The 20,682-nt window shown below is 45.1% G+C and overlaps 1 protein-coding gene across 1 annotated transcript in view; it reads right to left on the reverse strand.

The window, feature by feature from the left end:
* The window catches only part of robo1 (roundabout, axon guidance receptor, homolog 1 (Drosophila)), a 279,922-nt gene extending 272,352 nt beyond the window's left edge, over positions 1-7,570 (reverse strand). Inside the window, 1 exon segment of the mRNA XM_048264324.1 lies at positions 7,047-7,570. The gene's annotated coding sequence lies outside the window, so the exon portion shown is untranslated.
* Between the last annotated feature and the right edge of the window lie 13,112 nt (positions 7,571-20,682).

A 20,682-nucleotide genomic window follows, 5' to 3' on the forward strand; every position in this document is an offset into this window, starting at 1 on the left:
TCCCTAACTGACTCCCCAGATTTATGGGGTTTGAGGCACAAGGGATGTGCACACCAACAGTCTCACAAAGAAAACTCCCACTCACTACCACAGACAAACACACACACACACACACACACACACACACACACACACACACACACATACAGAATGGATCCAAACACAAAAGAGGTTGAAAGAAACACAAATCACACACACAAATTGACTAACTTACACATCAAAGTGCATAGACACACACATGCACACACACAAACACAGACACACACATACACACACACACACACACACACACACACACACACACACACACACTGTGGTGGAGGCACTTTATGTTTGTGTACTGACTGAATCAATTTGCTTTCCACTCTCTGTCAGGTCAACACCAAAGCATCACCTCAGCAATGAATGTTATCAGGCATCACATTACCCCCCACCCACAACACACACACACACACACACACACACACACACACACACACACACACACACACACACACACACACACACACAGAGAGAGAGACACAGACACAGACACAGACACAGACACAGACAGACACACACCCTGTAGAATGAGCAGAGCCACCCCAGCATGTGTGCATGACTGAACTCACACTGAACTGTCTGGTGCGTGATAGTGACACCAAACAACCTGCCTGCCTTCCTGCCTGCCGTCCTGCCTGCCTGCCTGTGTACACAATCTTGTGTCTGTTTGCTGCTGCAGCGTAGAGACAAACACTCGCTCCACGGCCAAATCGAGTGCACATGTAAACACAAATCCCCCCACAGCCCGAGAGGCTGCCAACGCAACCTGGGCCGCCGATGACCTTGGCAATGGCATGACTGCCCGCTCACTCCCACTAGACTTAATGGACGACTTATCTATTTCAGTGGGCCAGGCTGATATCAGGAGGTTTAGGGTTATGTTATAGTTTCCACAGTTTCAGCACTGTAAGTATGACAGTGATTCAGGTCGAGGGAGAGAAGAGAAAAAAATAAGATAGAAGGGTCAAACCTTATCCACGGTCCATCTGTGAGCTTCACCATTATCCATTCCGAGTACCTGACAGCGCAGGGGAATGGCTGCCTGGCTGGCTGGGTATAGGTGTGACTCGCTGTGGGGAGGAGGAGGGGAGCTTTTTCTCTCTCGCTCTCTCTCTCTCTCTCTCTCTCTTTCTCTCCATCTCTCTCTCTCTCTCTCTCTCCTCCCCTCTCTCTATCTCTCTCTCTCTATCCCTCTCTCTCTCTTTCTCTCCATCCCTCTCTCTTTCTCTATCTCTCTCTCTCTCTTTTTTTTATCCTAGGTGGGCACCCTTGTCTCCTGGGAGAGCTATGAGTGGTTGCTGGCTACTCCTCACGTCTGCGCTGGACCGCGGGAAGGGCCCCCGAACTTAAAAGGCGTTTAAAGAAGCGTGGCGTCGGATGAAAAAACACACCAATTATCGTACGGCCCCCCCTGCTGAGCCCCAAGCTGTTTCATGACATTAAAACACCCTCCTCCGTTAAATTATGCAGCACCTAACGGCTGTGGGAAGAGAAAGGAGAGGTGCACAGACAGTTTCTCCAAATGTCTGACGGACTTCAGAGCATCGCAGTCCATTTTTCCTCTGTGTGTCACTACTACATGGTCAGATGGAGAGGTGGTTAAGAATGCCGTGCAGACTGAGATGTTGAAAAATATTATGAAATATTGCATGACAGCAAGTATGGTGAAGATGTATGAAGATGTATGTTCAATGGTCATAGGGATGTAGACAAAACAATCAAGCTAAGATACTTTCTCCTTACAGTCACACTATAAGCTGATAAAAGACAACATATTGCCCCTGTCTCACCTTTCATGATATAAAGAAATAACAGGAGTTGCTATGAAACTTCCTACATACTCAGAATCTCCCGCCATGCTATTAAAACATACCAAGAGAACACAAGCAGAGAAAAAAATAAAATTTGGAAGAGAGATAACCAAGAAATAGAACACAAAAGGTGGAAAAGCCCAAGATAAGAAATGTAAAAAAGAGGAACGGTAAGGGGGGTTGTGGAAATGCTAAATGTCTGTTTGGGGAAAGGGCTCTTTACTGGTGCTGTACAGTAAATGCAGGCTATTAATCTTGGCCCTGGTCACTGTGAGGTGAACAATCCTCTTCCTCAGAGAGACTCTGACATGTTGTCTTAATTTGTCCCTCTTACTGCCTGCTCCATCTCATCCATCCCTCCATTCCTGTCCTCCACCTTCATCCTTCTGTCTCTCTCCTCCGCCTCCATCCTTCTGTCTCTCTCCTCCACCTTCATCCTTCTGTCTCTCTCCTCCGCCTTCATCCTTCTGTCTCTCTCCTCCGCCTCCATCTTTCTGTCTCTCTCCTCCGCCTCCATCCTTCTGTCTCTCTCCTCCGCCTCCATCCTTCTGTCTCTCTCCTCCGCCTCCATCCTTCTGTCTCTCTCCTCCACCTTCCTCCGTTTGTCTCTCTCCTCCGCCTCCATCCTTCTGTCTCTCTCCTCCACCTTCATCCTTCTGTCTCTCTCCTCCACCTCCATCCTTCTGTCTCTCTCCTCCGCCTCCATCCTTCTGTCTCTCTCCTCCACCTCCATCCTTCTATCTCTGTCCTCCACCACTCTTTTGCCTCTGACCCATTTAAACATTCACATCTGTTCTTTTTTCCAGTCGGGTCATACATTCAAAGTGAATGGAAATTCATAAGATTACCATATAATCAGATAAGATCAGTCTATGCAGAGAGGGCAAAGGTGAAGTGTTACTGTAAAAGGATGGCTCTTTGTCTGATCTAATGCAGATCTATGGAAGAAGTGTGACGAGTGTATCAATGGTGCTGAGAGGAGAGCCAGGCTGTGACTGTGATTCATGTCCATATTGTGGACCATGGGGTATTATAACTTTTCAAACTAAGGGACAGCTTGACCTCCAAAGAGATATCAATCACCTCTTCACCACAACTTTGTCTTTCTTTGTTCAATCTGGCTCGACATGTATTGATTGCAAGTGCAGGTGCAGACTTCTGAAGAGACACCTATGACTGCTAATCAAAGACGCTACAAATGCCACACAGCTTCTGAGCAGTGCAGTGACAACATGCGGGGGCCCATGTGAATCTGTCTGCCCACCTTGCTCTAACACCACCACCACCACCACCACGACCACCACCACGACCACCACCACCACCACCACCACCAGCACCACCAGCAGCAGCGAATGGAATGGACTCCATGAGGGACTGACTAATTGACATGCCACCGTGGGTGACGGCAAGATGGGCTATCTGAGCAGAGAGATGGGACAGGGAGACGGGTGCTGATGTCAGTGTCAGCGAGACTGATGGAGCTCCATCTGCCCTCCCAGCGCCCCAGTCCACGAGCCCCATTCAACCCTTAAGGGTTTTCGGGGCAGTAGAATCTCCGTCATGTCACCCCTCTTGCCCCCAGGGCACCCTACGGCCAGCCGAGCAAGACCCAGAGATGTTTCAATCAGACCAGTGTGTGTGCGGACACACAATCATATCACCATTACATAATGACCCAGTGATTCCAAGGGGAAAAAAAGCACTCATGAAAAAATAACAAACTGAAAGAGAGAAAGAGAGTGAGAGGAAGAGAGTGAGAGGAAGAGAGTGAGAGAAAGAGAGTGAGAGGAAGAGGGAGAAATCAATCCCACATGCAGCCTGGGGCCATTCCAACAGCTGCTGGGTTGGTGATAAGAGAATGGTCCCTCCATTGTCTAAAAAAGGCCAGGATGGAACATTCCGAGTGCATCCGTTTGCCCCATTGTGCGAGGTTAGAAGATACGACGGCAAAGAAAACATGTAGCATTAAAACAAATGATGGGGCCACCAAATGCCATTTCAAATGTCAAACAATAGCTGCAGCAGCCACCCGAAGATGAACTCTTTCCAGCCAAACCCAAATGGTCACAGGTGAACAAAAGAATGAGACAACAGCAGAATGACTAAGACAATGCACCATGCAGGACTGGTGACTTTTTGACAAAGACCTGGGTATTTATTGTTTTCTTTTGCCCCTTTGATTTATTCATAACCATGTTCCCAATTTTCCCCAAACAGCTCCAATCCTGGAGGAGGAAATTTGCCAATGGTCTACACTGGTAGCCCCACACATGTGAATTTCAATTCAGCTGATAAGCCTCACATTTGCCATGGAAGGCAAGAACTGGTGCACCTCTCTAGGATTATTGAGATTTCTCTTGGCAAGGACAGAGGCAGCCAGGGGCTTCACAGCAGGCCATACACACACACACACACACACACACACACACACACACACACACACACACACACACACACACACACGCATGGGCACTGCAGGCGCAAACACACATGGCTAGTTAAGAGAATAATGGAGGAATTGTGTTTGCCCAACAGCCCCTCAAGCCTGTGTGCTTCCCGTGACATGCTCGCTACGTGCCGTCTCTGCCCGCTGTGCTTCCTCTGAATCTCTAAGACTCAACGGGAGGTCTCAGGCCTGACTGGGCAGGCTAGGGCAGCTAGTACACCAGGGCATACTGGCTTCAGGGGTAAACACCATTCCCAAAGAGTTCAATGAGTGCAAGCTGCTGTCCAACTAATGCCATAACACTGTTAGCTCATATAATCAATGGGTATTGCTGTGATGTAGTATGATGATGGTATTGTGTACCACCTTATAGATGTTTGGGGCCTAGCAGAGATGGGTAGGTTCTCATGGTTGAAAGGAGAGTATTTGTAAAGGTGGGTGAGATTAGTACTGTCTTCTGGAAAGGAAAAGACGTGAGAGTATGTCATCACTCTGGGCAAACATTTACTTGGCCTGTGAGGTATGCCTGCCCACACAAAGGGGAGAAATCAATGTTGTTATAAAATTACCGGGCTAAAAAAAGACCTGGTAATAATCCTTACAGTTCCCAGCAACTATCTTCCAGACAAGAGACCTGATATACGTACACACATGTGCAATGTGAGGAATAAGCTGCAAATTAGTCTACATAATGTTGGTCTATTTATGGCCATGGACATGCCATCACTATGGCTACTATGTGCCAACGTCTCTGCTGTAAACTTCATTTCTGTATCCTCACAGTGACATTTGGATTTACAACTCTGGCACTTTGGCTTGCTAAAATGCTTCTGAAACTCATTTCCTTAGAAGTGTCCCTGATGTCAAAGGTGTTGCAATATTTCCCATTATTTCCCATTTCATAGCATGACTACGGATAGGGGCACCACATTCCACACTTAATTATGGCATATATTTTCCTATCCACTAGTCCTGCCAGGCTCACAAACCTAAAGAGGACCTACGAGACAACTTTAAATCAGCACAGGAAGTGATGGGTGGATCGTAATACAGAACTAGTGCCTCCATGTCCCCATGAAGGGAGCCAGGTGTGAGGCTGAGGAGGAGCAGAAAGAGATAGCAGTGGGAGAGAACGGAGAGACAAGTCCGTTCAGGTCCGCAGGCTCCTCCACCCCCCCCCAAATTGTCATCATGGACGGGGGCAAACAGTGAAGCAGGAGGCTTTCCCCCCCAGAGCCCACCTGTAGGGATGATTACAAGAGGACCGCAGGTGGGGTGTGGATGTGGGGGTGGGGGGCATGGGGGCAAAAATTGAGGATTTTACAGTAGAGCAGTTCACCTGCCCCAGCAATCCCATGTTGCAGCCATTTTAATGGAACGACCAGGAGGAATACATGCAGTTGGATTAGTGCTGGTCACACCCAGATGGACTTTGGGGATAATGGGAATGTGGAAATCCACAACACTGACAGAAAATGCAGCAGCTCTTTGCTGTCATTCATCAACTCATATATATATATAAACACATACAAATACTTGCTAATCACATTTTAATAGGCATATCTCTAATCCACACCTTTACTGAAAGCTTCATACAGTCATGCCCAGACCTGGACCCTTGAAATGAGCCATGGATATGGAACAAACACACTTCTGCATGTCTTAGAAATCAATGTACCTGAACTCGAATACAACACATTTTGGGCTAACGAAATGCTCTCGGCCTATAAGAAATCACCAGCTCAGTTATGCTTACTTATATTCTTGTGTTCCACTGATGCCACAAGCATTCAACTACATTGCCTACCCAACAGACCCAAATATCAGGGACAAAGTAGGATGTGACATGGCAATATTGGCATGCTTACTTGAAGAGGGTTTTCTGTGATTGGCACATGATAATAGTGAGATGTTCTAATGAATGTATAGATCTGTTAGCATACTCTATTGATTTGATTTTTCACGGAGATGTCTCGTGTAAAGGCGCTCTGCTGAACTTTCAGCACCACCGGGCATGAACAGCTGCCGTCCTCAGCGCACCACGGAGTGCCGAAGGCTGTCGGATCGAAGAATGCAGAGATAGGCTACGCTACCGCAGATGCACAGTGTAGAACATTCTTTAATGTAGATGCGCTGAACTACTGCATTTTGCACTCTTTAACTCAATGTCCAAGCAAAAAGGGACATTTGGCTTTGTTTGGTCTTACACAGGCAAGTGTGGGTTACACACAGCACTAGTTTTTATTCATTTATCATGGTAATAATTTTGACATTAGACATTGTCTTCATACTTCTGAATAAAACATTGAAGCTGCCTTTCATAGTGCTACTGATGATCAATGGAATTTACGTCAACATGAGGTAAGAAAACATGTTTGCCCAACACAGCGCTTTCTAACAACAGTCAGTTTTTATGTGCCGATACATGCAGTGTCTACACTACAGAAGTCGTTCTTAAGAAACTGCTCTCATGCTGTGCCAAATGAAGCAGATGATCTATTTCGTCCTATACAGTGATCCTATGGCGATTGCATGGCGTAGCCTATAATGCACCCACAACAAGTAACAACGTATAGCTATAGAACTATAGTTCGCTTCATATGAGTTAGTCAAATTAGGTTTTACTATCACAAAGGACGTCGAGGGGAGAAGTTGTTAGTGTTTACAGTTCCAACGTACTAACGTTTAACCTACATAGGGTTCCATATGCTTGTGTAAAACCAGCTCAGAAATAAACTGTTACTTACCCACTTTCACAACTCAAACGGCAATTGAGGTGATATGTCCTCTCCGATTCAGGTTAGAGTAGGACGACTTCCATTCTCCAGTTCCAAACTTTCCAAAAGAGGAGGTAGAAATCTTGGCGGCGTGAACAGCACGCAGACTGTACAAAAGAAATTGCAGAACAGAAACTGCTTTGGAAAAAGTCACAAACGCACAAGCACATGTAGTCGATGACGGATAAATGTTGGCAACAGAACGACGTCCAAGCCCAACCTTTGTCCGTACAAATGACCCAATTCCCCGGTAGAGGAGAATCCAAAATTTCGGTGAGAATTTCTCTGCGTAATGCGGAGATGGAGAAGCAGTCCGTCCAAATCTGATGTGGCGCCGCTCCCCCTACAGCCGCGTTGCAACACACCTCCACGCTACTACTGTGCCGTACGTGCAGCGACTCCGAAAGTCCCACTTCTCGCAAGTTTGAACTCCATTTCCCCCATCTAAATGACCGAAAAGACCAAAAGGTAATTTCTTAGCATATCCAACTTCGCAGCAGACTCTGTTTTCTGAAGAAAGTCGAGATGCACTTCAGCAGTTTCCTAACGGCAATGTATGGAGTGCGTGATGCGTGATCAGCATTTGCCAAGATTAGTCATGGTTGCCCGCCATAAAGATGGGGCTGAAAGGCGTATCGGAGTACATTTACCGGACGTCTCTGCTGAAAATTAATTGTTTGAACACACACTTTGTACTTATTTATACCCAACAATACATTCAAAGTGCTAATATGCTTATATTCAGATTTCTATGTAGTCATACAGAGAGATTAACATGCGCTTTTAAAATGAGATTGAGGAGTTTGATGTTAAAGCCAGTGTTGGTGAATTTGTAATCTGGAGGTCTGGAATACTCCTGTGCTCAGTGTCCATACACAAACCTTTAGTACCACACACACACATGGTAGAAGGTACATGTTTACACACACGCACACAACGACATATACACTTGTCATTTCATATTCTGTATCTGAAAACGCATAGACTGAAATTAAGTGTAGATCAAATAAAAAAAATAAAAAAATGAAAAATTAAAACAATGCAGACAAACTTAGCCAAGAGGACGGGAAGTTCATGTATGAAAAACCCTTATGATTGAATAGCAAAAATAATTTCAGTCACTCTCCAGCTATCTAGTCAATTGCCTATCCACACAAAAGAAAAATGTTAACTGCAGTGTATGATGATAAATAAAAACTCTCTGTGTGCATGCCCTCAATCTTTGGGATGATAAGCCATGTCTATTTGGTTGCAAATTCACATTTCCATCAATGCATTTATGTATTCCATCATTTGATGGGATCACACTGTCCAACCGGCGGGGTCTCTCCCCAAGCACCACTATACAGCTGGTTGTTCCCTATTCCTGTATTTGCACGCAACAAATATGAATCGTGTCCTCATTCTATAGAGGCGTCTGCTGGCTTAGCACTGTCAGTCACAGCTTGTGCTGGCCATCTAAAGCATGAGTTCAGCAGATAGGAAGCAGCCCGCCAAACTGCCCTCCCCTCTCTGCTTTAACATAAGCTGACCAGCGTGGGAGTGGGGTCAAGTCCAAGGGGAGACCGGAGACGCCAATCACCTCCAATTCCCACTTCACCCTCCCAACACACACACAAACACACACACACACATGCACACACACACACACACACACACACACACGCACGCACGCACACACACACACACACACACACACACACACACACACACACACACACACACACACACACACAGCCCTGTGCAACAAATGCAGAACACACACAGACAGAGGACAGAGATGTCTGCAGAATTTCTATTTGCCAGGTTGATAGTTGACTCCTCAATTTGCCAACAAAGAAGTTTCCCAGACTGCACCTCATGAAAGAATGCATGGGTGTAAATATTTAATTTTCATTATGCCTTAACTGTATTATGGCACAATTATTCTCAAGGTCTCTGTCTTGGTGCTGTCAGAAACACATGATGGATGAATGTCAGCATTGGGTGTTGTGTCTGATCTCAGGCAGGTGAGGGTGTTTTATGAAATGAAGGGAATCGATAGACTGGAATGAGTCAAATGGAGAAGAGATTACAGGGCATGTGTGTCACTCAGATCTGAAGCCGGTTCATGAGATTGCGCTGGAATCTGGTATGTGATATTGATGTTCCGCCAGACACATTACCACATTACAAATTCATTTGAAAAAAAAAAAACATCAATGCACTTTTGCCTATACTTCTCTGGAGAAATTCCAACCTTATGTATGTAAGTGAAAACCAAAACATCATAAGACAACAGAAGGGTCAGCTCTGACCAGCCTTGCCCACAGTTCACCCTCCACCGCAGCCTGGCAGGTTGTGCCCTGTGCCCAGCTTCTAAGGAATGTGCCCGACTCTCCCTTCTTCACATGGCTGTTCAAACTCATTGATATTCTCAGAGTGTGCGCCACGTATAAAAGAAAGACCAGAGTCAGCTGCAGGATTCATGCTTTATATTCGCCAGGCCATTCAGGGCCTGACTCTCCGACTGCCAATCATCATCCATTGTGGTGGATACATTTCAATGACGCTGGAAAAACACACACACACACACACACACACACACACACACACACACACACACACACACACACACACAGATGATCTGGGCACGCTCTGTGCCAGGCGGGACATTAGTGGCAAGAACAAAGGGGTTAGGGACTCATAAGTGGCAGAGACAAATGCGAGAGTGGAAGGAGTTGTAGTGGCGTGCTGCTGCACATGCGGTTGGTTGGTCGGTGTGTGTGTGTGTGTGTAGAGAGAGAGAGAGAGAGAGAGAGAGAGAGAAGGAGATGAAGGGAAGGCGAGAGTGAGAGAAAGATATAAAAAGACAAAGAGAGAAAAAGTTTAGGAGGAAGCAAGAAAACTTCACTTAACCACATAGACAAGAGCCAACAAACGGACAAGGCGTGTTGCCTTGGCGTGCTCTCAAACAGGCACTGCATCAACTCTCTCTCTCTCTCACTCTCTTCTCTCTCTCTCTCTCTCTCTCTCTCTCTCTCTCTCTCTCTCTCTCCGTCCTTGAACGCTGAGTTCAAACAGCAGACTGAGAACAGATGCATGGGAGAGAGGAGCCTGAGAAGTTTTCCACCCGGCAAACCTGCGCACCAGCTCCTCTCCAGCTTCAAAGCAGATTTGGGGACAGCGTCAGTGGGATACTCCAGATGGACACGGACAGCTTATTAATATTGTTAACATGGACGGCTTCTCCCATATGAAATCCCCCCGTGCGTGTCTGGAAGTTTCTACAGACTCAGCTATGAAAAAACCCCTTCTACAGCCTCCCTACGATAGGCATTGTGATTCCTTTTGTTCTGTTTCTATGGTATACATTTCTATTGTATACGCAGATTAGTATAAGACGGGTTCAGGTTTGTTCACAAAATAGCTTAGTTTAGCTCATGAAGGGAGCATGTTAAAGATTATCCCTTTTAAATAAATAAACAAACAAACGTAACTACAAATAAGTGTTTAGCGGCATTCGTCTTATTATGACCGCCACTATTGGTCATATATGGAGTTTTTTTTCCGTCCCTGTGATTCCCGGGTCACCCCCATGGAGTAGGAGATTGGAGACAAATTGACAAGCGTGATTTATTTTTGTGGAAAGACTATATACTGTATCTAACCTTTGAATGCACAGCTATTCAAGCAGACACTTTAACCAAAGTTACAGGTGAGGTACCACAGTCAAGCTATTGGTGTCTGGGTGTGGCCTTGGACTCATTGTCCCTCACACATGACTGAATCTCCAGAGGACACAGCCCAGTTGAGTCCTGAGTCGAGGCTTTTTGGACACTGGGAGGCTGGAGACATGTTGAGATAATGGAATGAGACTTGGGCTAGAATGCATGGTCCTGAACAGAGAGGGGCTGGTGTGAACCTCATATCTCCTCACCTATTTCATGTTTTTAATCTTATCATGCAGCCACACCCTGACGAGAAAATAATGTTTCTTCAGCGAAACCCATCCTATTGTGTGTGTGGCTTCAAATTTGTCCGTCTACCTCTCTCTCTCTCTCTCTCCATGTGTGCTGTGCCCCACATTCCCTTTTGTTCTTTGTCTGTCTGCCTCTGTGCTCAGTGAATTGGCCCAACAGGGGGGCTGCTGTGGATCAGAAGCCATGGCTAAGTCAAAGGGTCTTGACTTTGGCAGGGCTGCGGTTGGGCTCTGCACAGTAAGTTCTGAAATTTCACGGGCCATCCCATTACCAACCACCGAGAGAAGCCTCAAATACCCCAGACACACCTGTATCCTGCTGACATAATACCTCTCTGAAATATATCATTCACCATTTCTTTTCTCTTCAGGTCTACTAAGCTATTCTTTCAAATACTGTATATCTAGATCAACGAAATATCGTGCAGTCTGTTGCATCATCTTTGGAAATGTGGGAGTGTTTGGTTTTGATTCCTGGCTTTCCTAACAACCTACAGATCCCTTAATCAGTATTTTCTATGTGCACACGCACATGTAGAGGATGAAAAAGATTAGGTAGTCAGTCAACATATCTAGCATTGTAGCAAGTAGCATTTATTTTTCATCTCTAGCCAACCCCAGGACAGAAATAATTTCAGCTCACTGTAATTGCATTGTTCTACATGCTTACCGCAGAGATGGACCTTGTGCAATGCATAAACAATATTTTGCCTTTGATAGTTGACAGTCACAAGCCCTTCAAAATCCATTGTGGCAGACCCCCACAAAACGCCCCCCCACCCCGATACACACACACTCCACGCCCAGCCATTCCTGGTCCACTCTTTGCTCACTACCTCTTGTAGATAAAGTAATGATCCACTTATTAGTCAGAGCACAATCTGACTGCCTTTGATTTGGCATTCCATTAACAGAATCAGAGAAATAATGTCTGGTGTATATACAGGAACACACACACACACACACACACACACACACACAGTCTCTTTCTGTCTCTCTCTCTCTCTCTCACTCACACACACACACACACACACACACACACACACACACACAGTCTCTTTCTGTCTCTCTCTCTCTCTCACTCACACACACACACACACACACACACACACAGTCTCTCTCTCTCTCTCTCTCTCTCTCTCACACACACACACACACACACACACACACACACACACACAGAAGAAAGGACTTCAGAGTGCAATCGGAGGGATCCCACCAAGCAGCTTCACAATCGTGACTGAGATTGCACCCTTGCAGGAGCCACAAGAGACCCTTTGACACAGGTTGGGGGTGGAGGGGAGGGGTGGGGTGGGATGTTGCTGAAGGCATACCATTCACCTGGGAGTACAGCTCATATAGGGCTCCAGCGACTCTCCATCTCCCTTGCTAATAGCTCCAGGTATTGGAAGTTAATTCTACGGTGGAATTAAATTATAAACCATGTCCAAACAAATTAACATCAAGCAGCGATCAGGTGCCTCTACAGGCGGATGAAGGGCACTGGTAATCTCGTATGCCGGCTTTCAGTGACATTAGCGACCCAGACTCCGCTACCATGTTGGTCTGGGGGGTGGGGGGGAGGGGGTACATCAGAGTGCCCCCTCCCCCACCTCAAATTCAGCTAACCCCCCAATGCACCCCAGTCCCGAGTTTCATATCCTGGAAGGGTGGGGGGAGAGCTAGGGGGAAAGACAGGACAGCACCACCGTGGGACAAATTAATATGTTATTTCAGATATTGCATGTGTATGTGTGTGCATGCCTGTGTGTGTGTGTGCACGTGTGTGAAAGTTCGACGGTGTGTGTGTGTATATATGTCACCTTCTCTTCCCATGTCAAAGCAGAAAATATCATCAGATACATTTCACCAGGGGATTTAGCTTTAGAAAATATTTATTCTCCTTTTCAATTATTTATCTTCCATTCCAATCTCATTTTTTCTTCTCAGGTTATATGAATGGAGAATGTTTCGTGGGCCTGCACATCAAATTACCATGAGATATGGAGAGGAGCTACACGCATAGAGTTTTGTAGCCACCAAGGGAATCATTTAGATACATCTTAAACATACATGATACACTGTATGTTTGATACACACATCCACCAAAATGTTAGCTTTAGTGCATGTACTGTAAGAGTATGAAAAGCACATTTGTAATGCATGATGAAGCATGGTAAAGGACAAGGAGGCAACATTGAGATGGATGATGATTCTCAGCAAACCACCCACAATGAATTTTGCAGACTCATTTTTTGGGATGAAAATATTAGATAGCAGATATCGAACATGTTCAACAAGAGTATCCAACAACATGCATATTCTGGTTGTAGTGAATATTATCTGCCCAGTTGCAGACATAGAAAAAAATAGGCTCAAAAATGCAAAACATTAACAGACCTATCTCAAAGATTCTTGAAAGGATTTTCCAGATAGCTAATTTATCAAACTTTAAATACAGCCAATGGTTAATTGATTAGGTAGTCTGCAATATTTTTGCAAGAATTCTATTATTATATTATAGCCACCCCAAACATTTTTAGCCTTTTTGGATAGTCTGTTTTTAGGAGGGGACAATAGATTCTGAAATGGGTCTTGGCTTTCAGGCCTGATTTGTATGGATAACCCTGAGAATTCCTTATCTGATTTGAGAATTGCTTATGTGACTGCTGAGATTACTCAGATGTAGACTTCAATCTCACCTAAATCCCAACATGCATTTCTCTCTCAGACCAGAACACTGAAAATCTGCCCTAAGCACATTTTTAAACATAAGCACATTTTTGAATGATGATTACAGGGCTCTGGGACTCTACTGGGATTCATAACTGAAGTTTCAACATGGTCCAGCTGAACTGAGGGAGGGGGTAGAAAACTCCCAAAAAGATGGTTGCTTTCCCTGTTTGCTAATTTGCCAGCAGACAATCCACTGACAAGAGAGAGTGGCTTCCAACAGGGTCTGATTCTGGAGGAAATTCGCAAATATTGCTAACGTTGCATTTGGCGCTTTTAATGAAGTGGGTTACATCGTTTTTTTTAACAGTTTTTAATGGGACATGTGGTAACAACGATTGGAAGACCAAGGGTAGTAGATGAATTTAAAACTGTGGGCTTCTCGTATACTGAGGTTTAGGCACCTTGCTTAATTAGATTAGATAATGACCATAATTATGTGTGTGGAAAAGTCAACAGTGATGATCACAGACTGTACATCACAACAAGTCTTCAGATATGCTTGGCTACCATCTCTCCATGCATTTACATGACATGGGCATGCACTGACAGACAGACAGACATGCTAGAAAGAGTTATATCGCTACGGCCCAACAAACCCACCAAGTTCAGCACTGATGGCTCCATTAGGACACTACTTGACAGCACAGCATGGCACAGCACAGGCAGCACTAACACCTTTGGGAAGGTCACACATCATCACTTTGCCTCCCTCCTTTGTTTTGAAGTCAAAGTAGAGTACACAAACACACACAGACATACACACACACACACACACACACACACACACATATGCATACTAACTAGGGTCATGTGCTTGTGCTGAGTGGGAAGGTTGTGAGAGTGAGAGGTCATGGATGTTTAATTATGGCAGCAGAAAAGGTAGCGCATGTTTAATAAATACGAGTTAATGAAGGAGGCAAGTTGGCCGTCACCCAAAGGCTGTGTGTCGGAGCTGCCTCTGCCATTTATGGCTTTGAAACATTTAAACAGTCTAATGAAGCAATTTAGGATGAAATGTTTTCTGCAGCAACACATTAGTGTTCAACAGATGTTCTTCACACTGAGTCACACAATGGGTGGTGGGGCCAACCTGGTAAAGAGAAGTGAACACAACAGGCAAGATTCACAAGGATCGTGTCTTTTTTTAACGTATTATTGCACATCTGCAAGAAGAGAATCATGAGATCCATTTGTCCCCCAGGACCCCCCTCCCTGTGCATGAAAAGGCTTTCCTGATACCCCTGCTGATCTGACTTGTAAATAGTGGCACTACTAAGCTGAAGTGTATTTGCATGCTCACATCTCTGCCAGATATAGGGTGAACGGTGGAGTTCAAAGTTCAAGGTTCAGATTGGAAGTATGGTGTATACGACAAAGGGGATTGTCAATGGATGAAGGGGGGGTTGTTCATGACTGAACTGTGAAGAAGGGACTAAGACTGAGTGAAGGAGATAGAGAAAGAATGATGGAGCGAGAGAGAGAGAGAGAGAGAGAGAGAGAGAGAGAAAGGGAGAATGTGAGGTAAGAGAGGACAGAATGTGAATCTGAACAGGTGGCTATCTCCTGAGCAATCACACAAAAGTGTGTGTGTGTGTGTGTGTGTGTGTGTGTGTGTGTGTGTGTGTGTGTGTGTGTGTGTGTGTGAGTGCGCGTGCGCGTGTGTGCTTTTGGCCTTTGATAAAGAGCAGATGAAGGTTGGAGATAAGAGATGGATATTGATCGATGTGCGCTTCCATCGGACAGCCAGACGACGCAATCAGACCCGGAGCTGAGAGGTCTGAGGGTGCCAGTGGCTCTCCACAGGGACATTTTACACTCGTTTACGCCCCTCCATTCTCTCCATCGTTATCGCCCTATTATGGAGTCAAGAGCCGTGGATGGACTACAGTCTGTTCCTCTTCACTTTGTCTCGTCCAATAGCGAGGCGGACATCCCCGGTCCAGAAAGTAAAAGTCCTGCCATATACTAATATTTCTACCTGTGCACTTAAAACAGGTGATATCACAAATTAGCTGATCTACCTGGCTGCTAATTAGGATGAGCTGGTTTACTGAATGGTTGGATCAAATACTTGGCAGGACTTTTAGGCAGAGATCACCTTGGCCATCTGCAAGCGGCAGCGGCAAGAGTAACGCAAAGATCAGACCATAATAAGTTCCATTTTCATTCCAAAGTATCACAAACGGTTTGCCTAAATGACAATTAAATACGCTCGCGTTGGACTTTGAAAGTTGAACCAAGTTCAACTCACAGCTTGTTCAATGCTAGCGCTGCCACCGCTCCGCTGCCGAACCATAGCGAACAACAGGAAACCTGCCGCTTGCTGCTGGTCAGTGTGGTTCCGCTTTACTTTCTGAACCCGGGATGTCCGCCTCTGTCCAATAGTCTGACCGTGACTCAAGAGGCTAGGATGCTATGCTGCAAACATGGGCATGGATATATGAAGCACCATTATGGACAACACAGAACTGAAAAGGTATTTTTTGGTTTTGCAGCTCTTAATTGCTTTTGCTGGACAAATTATTGTCTACAGAATGAGAAAGAAATCCCATCTTTTATTGTGAGAAGTGCTTGTAAAACGAAGAACACTGTAAATTCTGTTTTACCTAATGAGGATCCTTATTAGTGAGCTATTTATGACATCTCTCAGGGTTTTGAGCTCCTCAATAAATCCCCAGGTTCCCGTGCACACATTTACACTCAATAACCACAATATGAACATCATGGGAGACATGGCTTGTTCTCTAATGAAAAACAACACTGCTATTCTTTAATGTCCCTCCGCGAACTAGCTCAAACACAATCAAAAAGGCACACACACACACACACACACACACACACACACACACACACACACACACACACACAGAGAGAGAGAGAGAGAGAGAGAGAGAGAGAGAGAGAGAGACACTCACACACACACACACACACACACACACACACACACACACACACTTCCAAACAATAAAATGATTTCACTCTTGTCTCAGCGTTCTGCCAGCGAAGCATCATTTTGGGAATACTGACAGGGCATAGCGAGCCCATGTGGCACAAGGTGGATATCAATTAAAATGATGTATGGACCCACAGTCTTCTAATTGGGACATGGTCATGTATTTAATAACACACATTAAATCACTAATTAGGACTAAATTGAGCTGCATCCCATTGTCTCCGCGTCGACAAAATGGATAGTGTGGGTAAACATCTTAAGAGAGAGAGAGGTGGGGGGATATCAGAGGCTTTTGTTTTCCTTGTTATTGAGGGACATGGTCAGATTTCTGCACCATCCCACATGGATTACGGTGTCTGATTCCACAGGACTCATCCGTAAGATGCTATATCCTGCACGGTATCAGGGATAGCCCTCCTCTATTGAGAATTTTCAGAACAAAGCTTTGTGGGGGTCACTGAATTCTGCAGTGTTGGCATTTTGTTTAATAAAGCCATGGCTACAGTATGTGAGAGGCACTCATTCTAACTGGTATAGAGGTAGCAAGTCTACTTATCCATAACAACAACTCTAAAGATACATGAAAGACCAAACACAGACAAAAGAAATACATGACTGAAGCCCATCTCAAGAACGATGAAGTGCCAGCACAAACAATCCTGCCTTATCAACGATGAAATGTTCTATTTCAGCTCCATTTGTATTAGTGTAATGCATGGCAAGTGCATGATTTTGGGGATAATTTCCCTGGAGTCAATCAATGCAATAGTCCCGTAAAGGTATGATGACAGAGCACTCACATGTGCAGAATCCGATCTCCATGGTATTTTTCTGTTTTTCTCCACAACAATTAATTGTATAAATTCACCACTTGATATTTAGCAGCAGTACCTGGCAAAAAAAAAAAAAAAAAAAAACAAGGACAAAGTTCAGAGGAACCTCACTAAACAAGCATTTCATATTCATGACCAGTGTAATTGCAACTGGGTGGCTATCAGAGCCTGCTGTCTGCACTGCAGTTATAACCATATGAGCCCCGAGATCTAATCTATCACACCTGAACTCAGAGTAGCACAGCGTGAGATCACAGGTGACAACTGCTAGCGAGTCCTCAACACCCATTTATACAGCCGCCCACAGCGATGTTTCCCATTCTTACTCTCTGCTCTGCTATTTGGAAGAAGCCTGATAAGAAATAATCCCAAAAAAAGTATACTGTATGATATATGACTCTGTACAATTTTGTGTGTCATGGTTGAAGGGAATTTAAAAACATGGTTGGTTTGTGTGCCAATGTATGCTGCTGCAACCACTCGATTTATGCCAACAGCAACTTTCAACAGCCCTTAACTCCAACACTAGTAAACAACCCAACAAGAACTGTTGCTGCCCTAGCTCCTCTCCGAGAACAAAAAAGAAAGCCCTTCCATCACAGTTTATAGATTGGAGGACTATTTGACAAGCTTTCAGCAAAGTACTCTGTCAGTATAAAGGATTATACGTTTTATGATTCTTCGGCCAAGAGAGCCCATCTACCCCAATAAAGATGCACTACAATCTAGCCCAGAGGCACAAGCTGAAAAGGTTATCCAATCACTCTGTTAAAAAAGCCTCTCAAAATGACTAAGTAAACGAGCCAGCACCCCGGCACCACAGTAGAGAGCCCCAGCCAAGAGAGTGATGCATTTGTTTCAAAACCACCAGCATATTTATTGCCGGAAAAGCGTTCTGCAATAGCCCATGTAAATAGGCTACATAACACACAAACAAACACACGTGCCTGTATGAGCACAGACATGCATGAATGAACACACACAAACACAGGCCGAGACTCATATTGATCATGCATTCTCTTGCACCTGATTGGTTATTTATATGGTAATGCTGGTTGTATGTTCTCATTCTCGAGTTTCATCTTCATTACACGGCGGTCCACGGGATGGTAAAGTAGATTTTTCTCCAGCTTTCGAAATGAGTCTATTCAGCCTCATCACTCTGGGCAAATTACTCCCCATGAAATATTAAATGGGCATTTGCAGCAAATTGTGGAATGTTGCACCTAGAAAACCCCAGATGTTAATTACACAGATGGAGGAGAGGTGGAGGCATGGAGATAGAGGCATGGAGATGGAGGAGAGATGGATAGAGGTGACATCAAGATACCAAACAAAAGCGGGGGAACCAGTGGAGAGGACAGTGGCCCGGTGAGCAGTAGCCTAATCATGGCTTGTATATTCAACCATCCGCCCACACAGCATCGATTCACGCTGTGGTCTGGCTAAGCCATTTTTCTGACGCTCGCGCTGGTCTCAATAAATTGCCAGTCTGTCAGAGGCAAATTGGCATCTGTTTAAATGGTGAGGTTGACTTGGCTGGTGATTTGTGGGCAAGTGTTTATAAGAATACCAATCATTTCCATAAAAAGAACTTATTGACAGCCCAATCCCCCTCCCTCACTCTCCGAACGGGTGGGGAGGGCTTGGGAGAAGTCGAACCCCTAACAGGGAAAATAGCGTTTCAACGAGGAACGTGAGCCCTACACTTTCTCAATCACATTAATTAAATGCGAGCGCAACAACATGCTTGAATGGCACTTACTCCATAACGTATGATGCAAACACGTGTAGCTTTACATGGATATTTACAAGGCAAAAATGTCACCTCACCAGGACACCATGATACGGCAAGTGATTCACCCTGCTTTGCAAGGGTGTGGGGGTCCCACGCGACAGAGGCACATAGAGGGCCCCGACGCCGAGTAAAATTGTGTTTAGACGCCAATTTGAGCAGTGGTATTTACACACTGTGGGCTCGCTGCTTGTGGCGGTAAACATAGCTAATTACATCCTCTGCTCTGCCAGCCTCTTTATCGCAACTCAGCAAGTCACAGCCCAGCCGGCACATAATTACTGTGCACCAAGCCATGTGTGGGGCTTTTTTCCCTTCTTTCTTTCTTTTTTTCTATTCTTTCTCTCTTTTTTTGGCCTCACTTTCAAATTACTTTAAAACAGTCAGCTGTGTGGTGGCAAATGTAGGGGCAGGGGCAGTGAGTTAGTTAAAGCCATGAGGTGAGGTTTTTAATGTGAGTGGTCTCTGGCGTGAGGGCTGGTGATCAGGGGCATTGCAATGATTAGGGAGTGTTTTCAGAAAGGAAATAGAACTAAACTCCAGGCAAAACAATCAATCAATCAATTCACTTTTTATAACACTGGGAAAAAAATAAATCCATTCCATTCTTACATGTCTCTCTCACCCACCCACAGAAGACAGGAGCAGTTCAGGTAGGGTTTGTTGTGTGGCCTTTGACTTTGAGTAAGTGAAATAGAGTAGCATAGAAATGTAACAAGTGACCTTGCGCCTCTGCAGTAGTATCCATTTCCACATACACTGTGTGCCTGGTGGACATGAAAGTGAGGGGGATGCAAAGCCAAGGCAGAGACAGACTGAGAGATGGGCAGAGGAGAGAGAGGGAGGCAGGCAGAGAAAATGTAGAACAGACTGGGCGAGAAGTCAAGGGAGGGAAGCAAGTCTGCTGAAGCAAGCTGATTTCACAAGCCCTATACCCAAGGTCAATATCTCAGTGTGTGTGTGTGTGGGAGTGGGGGAGATTGGGTCGAGAACGAGGGAGAGAGGATGAGAGAGAGAGAGAGAGAGAGAGAGCGAGTGAGATAGAGGGTTGAAACTATGAAAGCTAAATATAACGCCTGTAGCTCTTCCATCATTACCTCACCACCTCAAGGATTTCAGTGAAGTCTGCGAAACATCCAACATGCTCAACTTTAGCCACACATTTCAACAGCAAAAATGTCTCCCATAATAATACCTTACTGTTCATTAGACACACATCTCGTTAGCGCACTGAAGAATGGCCCAATGGCTGCCTACGTATCATTCTGAAAGATGTCTGGGCAATTATGTACTGTATACTTGAAACAATGAGTATCAAGAATCCAGTT

This window comes from Alosa alosa, chromosome 15, assembly GCF_017589495.1.
Source record: "Alosa alosa isolate M-15738 ecotype Scorff River chromosome 15, AALO_Geno_1.1, whole genome shotgun sequence".
In the NCBI taxonomy this organism is placed as follows: domain Eukaryota; kingdom Metazoa; phylum Chordata; class Actinopteri; order Clupeiformes; family Clupeidae; genus Alosa; species Alosa alosa.